This window comes from Monodon monoceros, unplaced genomic scaffold (genome assembly GCF_005190385.1).
Source record: "Monodon monoceros isolate NGI ecotype Baffin Bay Population unplaced genomic scaffold, NGI_Narwhal_1 Super_Scaffold_21, whole genome shotgun sequence".
Taxonomy (NCBI): Eukaryota; Metazoa; Chordata; class Mammalia; order Artiodactyla; family Monodontidae; genus Monodon; species Monodon monoceros.
The window spans coordinates 138905406-138917505 of NW_021703778.1; positions in this window are offsets into that span (position 1 = coordinate 138905406).

The window sequence follows — 12100 nt, forward strand, 5'->3', positions numbered from 1 at the left end:
GTTAACTTCTGTGTCACTGCTGGAAATTCTTTTGCTTCTTTCTCATCTGCAGCTGCAGCCTTGCTTGACAGCTAAAAACTCTGGAAGTTGTAGTGATGTTTGAAACCACCAAACCATCCTCCCATAGCAATAAAAGGTACCACTTCTGCAGGATTTGGTGATTTCCGTTTAGTCTCTGTATACAGATTGTGTTTTCTCTTTGATCGTGGAAGAGATTATTCCTGATCTTTTTTTTTTTTCTTTGCTGTTTCATATATTCTTATACAGCTTGGTTCAGCTGGGTGAAGTTTTCTGCCTCCACCTAATATGTCTTCTGTATAAAATCACCCACAGCCAAATGCAAAAATTTGTGTTAGATTCACATTGTTCCTTAATGTACCAATCGTATTTGAACAAATCTGCATTTTCAAAATAAGCATTAGAGCAGAATTAACTGTATATAAATTTTCCCCCCATTAATTCCTCAACTCTGTCCACTCAAAGGACTAAAACAATGACTAATGTTGTAGTAAAGTAGCAATGAGCATCTCTAAAAGATGACACTAAAAGAAGTCAGGGATGCTTGGATGAATGACTGATTTCAGGTCTGGGGCAGGAGATATATAAGGTGAGCCTGGAATATCTTGTCATAGCAGATAGCAGGGAATGGTATCAAGGACCACTAGGGTCATGCCAGCAGGACTCAGAACAAATTGAGGAAGCTCCCACTGCCCAAGATGGAACAATCTGTATTTCAATAAGGATGATAATTGTACAAATACATTTAAATTCATCAAATATGTTTAAATCTATGGATTTCTAATGCTATTTGAAAAAACTAAGTGGTCACTATTAGAGGAGAAAAGGCACCTATCTGTGATCTTGAAGACAGATAAATAAGACAAAGAATCAAACATCCGTCCTGCCTTTCCTCCAGGAACTATACCACTGGGTAACCCAATCGTAGACATGAGGAAACATCTCTTTATGGAAGTATTCCAACTAATAAATGAAAAAAGAAATGTTAGAATGAGAACATCACCATTTGCAACCCCCAGTGAATTAACAGATCCAGGCATTGAACGTCAACAGCTGCTCACATCACAAAAAGGGAGACGTGCAGACATTATGCGCCTCCTGATGAAAAACATGCCACTATCTATAGTCTTGCCCAAGGGATCAAACTTAAGTCTAATCAAGCCTTTGGATCCAGCTATCAATTTGCAGGAAATACAGAGCTCAGAGGAACACACTGAACCGTTCCTTGAATATGCAATCAGCAAGATCCAGACTGTGGGAAACATTACAGGGTAAAAGGCTAAGGTTCTTAAAAAGAAAATTTATAAAATTAAGAGGCAGTCTAGGTGGAATTTATACCTTAAAAATGATTTAAAAGACATCCCAAATTTTAAAAAATTGACAAGGCTAAATTATGATGTTTTAAGGAATGTACTTGTTAGTGATAAAGAAACACAAGGCAGTGGCTGCTCTGAGTCAGGGTAGCCAGGAATTAAGTTAAACCAGAGAAAATAACCGAAACTGTGTTGCCTGTGCAACTGTGTGTGAGGACTGAGCCTCATCCCCACCATGTGCCTTTATGGGCCTGCTTTTCCTAACCTGCCTTGTCTCGGGGTTATGCATAGGCTTGCCTCCAGCCAGATTTGTATCCCCTGCGGTAGCAGTAGTGGCCCTGAGGACTCACACCCCACAGGGCTGGATGGTTTTCTCCAGGCTGACTCTTTGCCATCCTCCTGTGGGCTTAGGCTGTTCCCTGGGAGGAGCTGAGCCGCTATTTTATTCCCAGATCTCCTAAGATTGTAAATTCCCTGTCTGTTTTTTTCCTCCATCCATTCAGGAAAACAAAACCCAAAAACAAATGCTGGGCCTGTCTGAGTCATTTTCCTCGCCATCCGTACAAGAGCCCAGGAGTCCTATTTGGCTGCTTCATGACAAGCCAATTAGATAAAGATTGTTAATCAGAGTAATGGAGGGAGAAGGGACCAGAGGAAAGGGAAGGAGGGAAGGAAGGTGGCAGAGGCAGTAACGGAAGACAGAGAGTACTGCCCCTCCCTTCCTGCTCTGATGTTTTATTCAGGCTATTTGCAAATGAGCCAGTGGAAACAGCATTAACAATAAATGAGATGCATTAGACTGTGGAGAGCCAGGGAGGGAGATCTGAGTGTTGTTCCTTGCCAGCCAGGCTCACAGGCTCCTTATCAAACAAGGTGAACCCTTCCTCAGTTGGCTTTACCTGCTCTCCCACCTGTACTCAGGCCTTCTGAAGAGGCTCAGATTTCACTTAGCAAGTAATATGAAGAAGTTGAGATTTTTTAGCACACAGGAGCCAACCTAAAAGGCAAAGCCAATACGTCAAAACCCAAGGGCTAGAGACTTGCAGTCTCAGCCTCAGCACTGAAGTTGTCACAACCCAAAGGGTCTGTTAGGCAGTCACCCCACTTTATTAAAGTAGCTGGTACTCAAGTTATCCTTTACTCTTAACCCAGCACTTTCATACGCATTGCCAAATGTTTCTCATAATAACCCTGTAAAGCAGTGGTAGTGACCAATTTTATAAGCAGAAGAAGATGAACAAAAGTTACCCAAGCCCTGAAAGTCCTCACATTCAAGAATGCAGGTGTTTCCATTATTCTTTTCCTTTGGACAATTTGCATAAGCTCAAGTCCTCCCATCTACTAATTTACCTAGACTTGTATAATTACTTCCTTCCGTTCAGCGAATAGGTGCTTATGGAAATCTCAGCGGCCAAACAACCTACTGTTTTATACTATAGGCTATCAAGCTGCCCATCTTCCTCTTGATACGGATTCTGATTCGACTAGAATACTTCCCATTAAAAAATAACAATAGCTGTAATTCATTAAGCACTCATTTAATGCCAAGCACTGTGGCAACCAGTTTATGAATGCTATTTTATTTGAAGCTTTGGGTCCACATCTAAGCCCAGAGCTCACGTTTTCACAATAATATGCTATAACACACAGTTCTGTTATAAAGGGGGAAGCTTTATTTTTCCACATGGACTCCCCGCCCTTTTACAGCCTCAGTGAGACCCAACTCCCTGTAGAGATGCACTTTCCACCTGTGTGACCTGGCAGCATAATTCTGTGAGTGTATTTCTTCCACTGTATTTCCTCTTCACACCTATCAGCAAAGGGGGATAAAGGAAGGCCATGTTTCCTTTGGCCTTTCAGCTAAGACTGAAAACTTAGCTTAGAGCGATACTCCCTGGCACCTACCTCTTTCTAAGGTCATCGAAAATATCCCGATATCCCAGGAAGGCATAAAGGAGGGAAGAGACCTCTATCAAAGAGGACCAGGGCTCAAGAAGGCAATGGCTTATTTCTGAGCATGTGGTCCTCACTGCAACAGAATGGACACCAAGCTCCACTCCAACCTACTCAATCAGAGTCTGTGCTTCAATAAGATCCCAGATGATTGGAATACATGTTAAAGTTTGAGTACATGGTGAAGGAGTACAGTGTAGCCCAGTGGTTCTCCAAGTGTGGTTGCTAGAGACCAGCAGCATCAGCATAGTTTGGGAACTTGTTAGTAATGAGAATTCTGTTTGTTTTTTTTTTTTGCGGTACGCGGGCCTCTCACTGTTGTGGCCTCTCCCGTTGGACACGCAGGCTCAGCGGCCATGGCTCACGGGCCCAGCCGCTCCGCGGCATGTCGGATCTTCCCAGACCAGGGCACAAACCCGTGTCCCCTGCATCGGCAGGCGGACTCTCAACCACTGCGCCACCAGGGAAGCCCAGTAATGAGAATTCTTGGGCCACACCCTAGACCAACTGAATCAGGAACTCTGGGGGTGGGGCCCAGCCAACTGGGTTAATAAGCCTTCCAAGTGATCCTGATGCATGCTAAGTTTGAGAACCACTGGTACAGACGATTACCTCTCCAGGCCCTGGGTCCCTTACTTCTGATACATCAGTTAGGATGCAATCTTGGCCGACACTTGGGAAAACAGAAGGAAGGTCTCTTGTGCTCAGTTTTCCCCTTTCCATTTTATTACCCTGGGGATGGTTCTGAAAACTCAAGCTTCTGAACAAAACCTCTCTTGCTTGTAAATTAATCCTTCATTTGCATTGTCAATAATAGCAGGAAGAAAGGAGTTCCAGGAGACCTACTGGCTTTTAAGTGCTTCATTGTATCTGCTCAGAAGCATGCCTGGGAATGGAAGGCCCAGGTTTCCCAGCATAAGAATAAACAGGGCCACCAGCCACCAGGAAGAGGGACTCTGGTGGTCACAGGCTGGGGGTAGGGATAGGCATGGGCAAAACAACCCTGGTACAAGACAGATGCAGACTGGGAGTGTCTACACAGGCAGAATAAGGATATGAATATTCTCCAAATCCAAGAGTCGCTGGCTGTCAGAAAGCAATCTAGCCCATGCCCCAACTCTGGTCAGTATCGTGCCTACATCTCTCCAGACTCAGGACCTCCATTTATTCAGTATGGGGAGGTGCCAACACCAGTTACTGATATTAAAAGAAAAAGCATGATAGTGTCCATTCATGTCTTCATTTGAGATTGTCTTATATGCCAGACACAACGCCATGAGCACAGGGACAGATGCTACTTCCAAAGTCACAGGGTGTACATGCTAGTGGAAGAGACAGGCATCAGTCTCTCAACTAAGTGTTTCCTTACAGCCTGTGAACATGGCAGGGGAGACTGTAACAGGGAACCAGGCCTAGTCTCAGGCCAAGGAAGGCTCCCCTGGGGAAGGTGGTTGTTTGAGTCTGGATCTTAAGGAGTTAACTAGGCAAAGGCAGATACTGATGGTGGTGAGAACACTACAGCAAAGGGAAAGGACCTGAGTCATGAGATAGAGGTTGGCAAGTTTAAGGATCAGAAAGAAGAACCAAGGAAGGGAGCCAGACCATGGCAGACGGAGGTGTGGCATCAGCTGACACGGGAGTGGAGGGCAGAGACCAGGCCATGCAGGCTGATAACGCTTTTGTGGGTCTTCATCCTAAAGCAGTGGGAAGCCTTCGAAGGGTTTTCAGCCGACGGGTATCGGGACAGGTTCGCATGTTGTAAAGCGCACTCTGGCTGCATTACGGACAGGGGAGTGCAGATGGCAGAAGGATAAGCCAGCTGTGAAGCTAGGTGAGTGGTCCAGGGGATTCTGACCAAGGGCTAGTAGTGGAGGTGGGGAAAAGAACGCAGACTAGAGCGAGACAGACTTAGATGAAGTCCACAGATCTCAGGTATGGATTGGATATGTCGGCCAAGAGGAGAACAGGCACCAAAGGCATCTCTTAGGTCACTGGACAAGGGCTGAAAAGGGGGTGAGGGCTGGATTGAGAAAAAGAAAGAGTAGATTAGCTACAAGCATGGAAGAGGTGTACTCAGAAAGGACAAGTGATGAAACTAGGACAGTCTTCAGTGAATAAGACTCACTCAGTGTTTAATTAAAGTAGGTGTCCAAGCAGCTCTCAGTCATTCATGGTGATCTAACATGTTGATTCGAGTCTCCTTGCTCTTGTTGCAATCTCTGTGCTTTGTTCATTCTTGCCTTTGGCAGCAGGTGGAAGAAGGGAAAGGGTCCGGGCGGAGAGGGGGGACCAGGTCACTTAGTCATGTACATCTGGTGGGGAGATGAAACCCAAGTGGCCTCACCTACTTGGAGTGCCAGCTCATTGTGACTATTTAGCTTAGGACAGTAATCCTCTCCCTGAAGGGGAGGGTTGCATATACATGCAATTTACATCTCCAGCAACATTCTACAACCCTCCCTTAATGAATGAGTCAAACCATCAAGGCATCCAAATTGGTTACTTAGATCCTTTCATCTTCCAGGTTGTTTGCCTTTAAAGTCTAGAATAGAATTGAAGGGTATTAATAGCAATGGGATGTTTTTGTGAGCCTGGGGGGAGGGGTCTGTGATAAATAAGCCCTAGAGAACTGCAGAAAATGAACCGGCCAGTGGGCTCTTTTAGGCAGGTTTACAATGACTGGTTGCTCTGTCTCTTGGGAAGTCATGCAGGCAGCAACCACCGCTGGGCTTGGAGATTATTTGTATGGAAAAAGGAGTCCAAAACTACAATAACATTTTAATTGTATACTTCCTCTCTTTCAGGATGAAGAATCCAGATAGATTCCGGTTTCTGTATTAGGATCAGGACAGGGATCAAACAGTACACTCAGAAGAGATCATTGAAGATACATTAATGAAGAGACTATTTCCAAGGGTGTGAGCACGGTTAAAGGAAGCCAATATGGGATAGTGAAGTATCCAGGCTACCCAGAAATCTCTAACCTCCCAAGGCATGAAAGGGGAAGAAGAGAGAGCGGTTAGTTATTCCCGTAGCTGTAGGACGACCTGGAATCTGCAGAGGAATGAAGCCACTGCCAACTACAGCCCAGCAGGGACGGAGCCTAGGGAAGAAATACTCAGCCCTCTCGCACGTACTTCTCATGGGTCCATCCAAGCCAGAAACCAATAAGCAAGGGAGCACGTGGCTTCAGTTCACACAGGCAGCCTCCCTGGCACAAAGCAGGGTGGAAAAAGGTGGAGGATCAATGAGTAGGGGACAAGCCAAGAGAACCCAGCGCAGGAGCTGAGAGACTGATTCAGATGTGCAAACGTATGCGGATCAATATATTTATGCGGCTCTGTGGATTTCACTGCCAGTGCTCCTCTGGTTTCATAATGATATTGTTAATCCCACATGGATGGTATTACACAAAGCGACACTGGAAAACAGACCTGCTAGCCCAGGATGTGTCTGGGGTGAGGTGGGGAGAGAACTGTACCCAACAGCACTGTCATTTCCTCGGTTTCCCCTCTGAAGTCAGCTGTGCCTCTGGCCACTGGATTTCTTTCTTTCTTTCTTTCTTTCTTTTTCCCCAAAAGGAGACAGTGAATTACTGATGAAATCAAAAGGATAAGTTTGGGGATTGCATGTTTCCATCCTGCCTGTTGTTTGCCCAGTAAATAACATTTCCTTTGTAAAACTTGAGCTTTCATCTCAAGCATGTGGACCATACTTAAGCAGACATCGAAGCTTCCCTTGGAGAAAACCCTCTGTGATCCCGGATAACTTTTATCTGTTCTCTCCTGCTATGCAGTCATAACATACAGAGTCTATCAGGACACTTTCCCCTTGGCCCTGGTTTATTTCCCACTGGGCAGCCCACTCTGCAGCAGACTTTGCTCCTGCTCTTTCCTTTCATTGTACTTATTCTCCCCTCACTGGAATTTGCTAATTTCAGAGCAGTTTAAAGATTCCCTTTGGTGAGGCAGGGAACCCCTGAGGGCCCCAACAGAGACAGACCCGCTCTGACACTGCCCTCTGCTGGAAACTGTTGGTACTGCTCAAGTCTTCAGTGAGGGCCGTGCGCCAGTGCTGAGCAGTGAGTGCCTCACCCTTACTCGGCTGTAGATACGCAGCAAAGGAGATAAGGCATTACTTACTTAGAAAACCTCTCATTAACAACCCAGATGTGAAAAACATTAGAATATGATGCAGGAAGATTTTTTTCATGAGTTTATATAGAAATTTGTTTCTAAACAAGGCACAAAAACCAAACCTTATAAAAGACTGATAAATTTGCCTCAAAAACAACTTCTGTATGAAAGAAGACACCATAAACAAAGTTAAAGGGCAAAAGGAGAAAATACTTGCAACAAAGGATCAATACATAGAATATATGAAGAACTTCTACAATCAAAAATAAAGTGAAAAACAGTTCAATAGAAAAATATTCTAAAGGTATAAAATGCTAATTCACAGAAATATAAATGTAAAATATAAATGCAAACATTTTTATAAAGCAAAAAATGTGTGATATAAATAAAAAGAAAATATAAATGGCCCCCAAAATGCATGACACAAACCTCAGTTTTACTAGTAATCAGGAAAATGGAAATTCAAACATGAGGCAGGTTTTTGTTCCTAATAAATTAGAAAAAATTCAAAAGGATGTAGGAGAAAAGGCATTTCCATACACTACAGATAAGATTGTAAACTGGTATGATCACACTTTGCAGAATAATTTGGCAATATCTATTACAGTGTAAAATGTTCATACACTATGATCCAATGATTCTATTTATCCATATCTCCCCCAGAGAAACACTTACTCATGTGCTCAGAAGGCAGGTCCAAGGATGTTTGTGGCAGCTTTGTTTGCAATCGCAACAAGTCAGAAATAATTTAAATGACCATCAAAATGGGATTGGCTATGTTCATTGCAGCTCTATTTACAGTAGCCAGGACATGGAAGCAACCTAAGTGTCCATCGACAGATGAATGGATAAAGAAGATGTGGCACATATATACAATGGAATATTACTCAGACATAAAAAGAAACGAAATTGAGTTATTTGTAGTGAGGTGGATGGACCTAGAGTCTGTCATACAGAGTGAAGTAAGTCAGAAAGAGAAAAACAAATACTGTATATTAACACATATATATGGAATCTAAAAAAAAAAAAAAAGGTTCTGAATACCCTAGGGGCAGAACAGGAATAAAGATGCAGACATAGAGAACGGACTTGAGGATGTGGGGAGGGGGAAGGGTAAGCTGTGACAAAGTGAGAGAGAGGCATGGACATATATACACTACCAAACGTAAAACAGATAGCTAGTGGGAAGCAGCCGCATAGCACAGGGAGATCAGCTCAGTGCTTTGTGACCACCTAGAGGGGTGGGATAGGGAGGGTGGGAGGGAGACACAAGAGAGAAGAGATATGGGAACATATGTATATCTGATTCACTTTGTTATACAGCAGAAACTAACACATCATTGTAAAGCAATTATACTCCAGTAAAGATGTTTAAAAAAAATGGGATTGGCTAAATAAAATGTGGTTCATCCATACCACACATACACATATACACAACAGCAGATTTTTTTAAAAAGTACTATATGTACTGACATGGAAAACTCTTCAAGACCTATTGTTAAGTGAAAAACAATCAAGCTGCAGAATGACATGCAGTGAGATAACATGTATGAAAACACCTGGGCACATTATCCAATATAATTTTTTCTCTATGGGTCTAGATACTATGGGTAAATGTGTAGAAGAAGACACATCAAACTGATGGTGAGAGTTACCTCTAGGGTGGAGATGACGACTGGAGATGGTGGTCAAAGAAGACCTTATCTGTAATGTTTAATTTTTTATAAAGAGAATGTATTCATATATTACTTATATAATTAAAACTAATAAAAACTATTCTTATTAAAAAGGAATGAAACTAATCTTAATCTTTATTTATAAAGCAACTGGAATGCCAGGGAATCATTGAACTGTAAGCAAAATGGGTGATTTATCAGGGGACCTGTGAAGTAGAGGGCACTGTGGTTGTCATGGAGATGGCTGCCTTCAACACAAACTATCCTGTGTGTCCATCGACATGTCAGACCATCTCCCATTCAGTGTCATGCTTTTAAATCTTGGTTCACAAACTCAGTAGTAATAATACAATCCTTAACACTTATGGAGGGTATTGGATGTTACAATGTAACATCTTATTTAATCTTTTATTCTCTCCCTCTCTGTCTCTTTGAGCGTCCGCCCCCCCCCATCTCTCTCCCTCTCTCCGGATGAGGTTGCTTAGCTTTAGAGATATTATATAACCTGTCCAAAGTCAGTTAACCAACATGTGGTAGAGTTTCTCCTAACCCCAGCAGCCATACTTTCAACCATTTAAACTATATTACAAAATCATAAACATCTTGGTAGGTTTGTTAACTTCAGAATATCAACTTCTGGGACTTCCCTGGCCATCCAGTGGTAAAGAATCCACCTTCCAATTCAGGGGACGCGGGTTTGATTCCTGGTGGGGGGAGGCGGGGGTGTGACTAAGATCCCACATGCCACAGGGCAACTAAGCCCGTGTGCAACAACTCCTGAGCTCGTGCGCCTCAATGAGAGAGTATGTGTGCTGCAAACTACAGAGCCCACGCGCTCTGGAGCCCGTGTGCCACAACCAGAGAGAGAAAAACCTGCACGCCTCAACGAAGAGCCCGCATGCCTCAACAAAGATCCTGCATGCTGCAACTAAGACCCAACGCAGCCAAATAAATAAATATTAAAAAAAAAAAAAAAAAGAATATCAACTTCCTGTCAGGAGCTTCCCTAGGTTTCTCTGCCACTCAGGCCATACCCATTTGCCACGTTGCTCTGAATCAGAATGGCAGCTGGTTCATTCTGGGAGAAAAATATACCATAGGATGAGGTGCTACTCAAGCCAGTACAACTAAGAAGCATGAAGACAAATACACACTAAAGAAGCAATTAAGAGATTAGGAATCATCCTCAACCCAGAAGACTACTTCCAAGTATATTCAAAGTTAATTTTAGGAACAAAACTAATCAATAATAGGAAAGGTTAAAGTCTGAGAATAATGCAAGCCTTGTAAGACTCTCATAGGACACAATGTGCTCCATTTTCCAAATTCTAGAAATTTCTTATATCGATATGAAATGCCTCCCACTGATGCAGGCCTCCTCTCACTGCCGAATCATTCCTTCCAGGCACAGAGAACACAACTGAGCACCATCAGGGACTACAGAGATATGTCTCCAGGCAGAAGCCCCCGAGAGGGCCCTTAGGGTCCCCTTTGCAGAGGAGGCAGCCCTCCTCCTGCTGCAGAGAAGAGGGCTTTTGGGGGATGTTTCCAGAATAACTTATGAGTAGAGGGGGGCAGCAAGTTTACAAATCAGAGCTGTGATTCCTTCTCTCTCAATTTAAAACAAAATGCATTACTTTCTTTTGGTTTCTTATTTGAGAACAGGTGTGTCTATGAATAATACATAGATGGGCAGGCCACACATGGGTCTGAAGGCCCAGAACTCTGAAAGCAAATGAGACCCAGAGTGTGAAGATTACACAGTGGATTTTAAGTAGCATCACGTAGGCAAGGAAAAACCTGGAAGAGCACAAAAAAACAATCTGCACATAATAAGCACATCCAAGCCCCTGGCTATGGACACAAACACATCTCCTCTCAGATAATGGCAATTGAAAATCACTAGGTTCCCATTTGAGGAGGGAGGAGATAAATTAAGAAACACAATCTAAAAAAAGATTAGAACATTAGGGTTTTAATGAACAATGTTTCAGGGCAGGGAATTAAGGACATTTAAATCTTTCTTTCTGGGTTGGAACTCCAACTTCTCAAACTCAATAGGGACTGAAACAAGAGGGACAATGGTTAGGGCAGCAGATAAGGGGTGGGGCGGGAGGCTGCTGAACTCCTGGGTCCATTCTGGGATTCCACTCCTGGCTCCCAACAGCTGAACTCTGGTCTGCCCAGTGAGGCCAAAATAGGATTTTCCATTTGTTAAACATGAGATAACACCACAGCATTATACAGACTAGGGAGATGAAATGTCAGCAAAAGCCTTGTGATGTAGGATTATTAACAACAGGGTCTTATCCTAGAGCTCTTTGGAGGAAACAGGAAGATGTTGAAAAATGTGCCCCCCCCAACCGGCCTCAAGAGCACGGGGAAGATCTCCTACTACCTGATTAGGTCCTTTGAAGACCTGTGGTGTCCCCAGATAAAAAGGAAGCCGCAAGCATCACTGAGACTACTTATCTCTCCAGCAAGGAAGTACTGCTGCCCCAAGGAGGGTAGCTCGAGATCTGTACAGCTTTAGTATGCAGGCATGCATGCGCTCAAGCACACACACACATATGCTTCTTATCAGCTCTGTCGAGCAAAGAATTTTCAAGGATAAAGGATTTGGATTTTTATCTTGTCCAAATCCCTTCAAGGTATTGTCTCAAGATAGGACAAGTCCCATTAACGTTGCCCCATTTGAAAACGTAACAAGTGAAATATTACCTTCCTGCCACTCTCCACCCCTCAAGTAAAACGGCCCACATCTTGGAGCAGAAGGTATTTGGAGCTGTGGCAGGAAGCAGATTAATATGTGAACCGAAAACAGACAGACCCTTTAAAGTCTGCCCGCACTGCAGAATTGGAAATAGATGAGCCACTTTCCCATTACAGCAACAATACCACAAGGTGGGATTTCTTTGCAAGAGAAGAAATTGGCAAACAGGGTGGGACTAGAAGGTGGCTCTCCCCTCACTGGCCTGAGCAGGGCTGAAGAGGAAATCCCAGG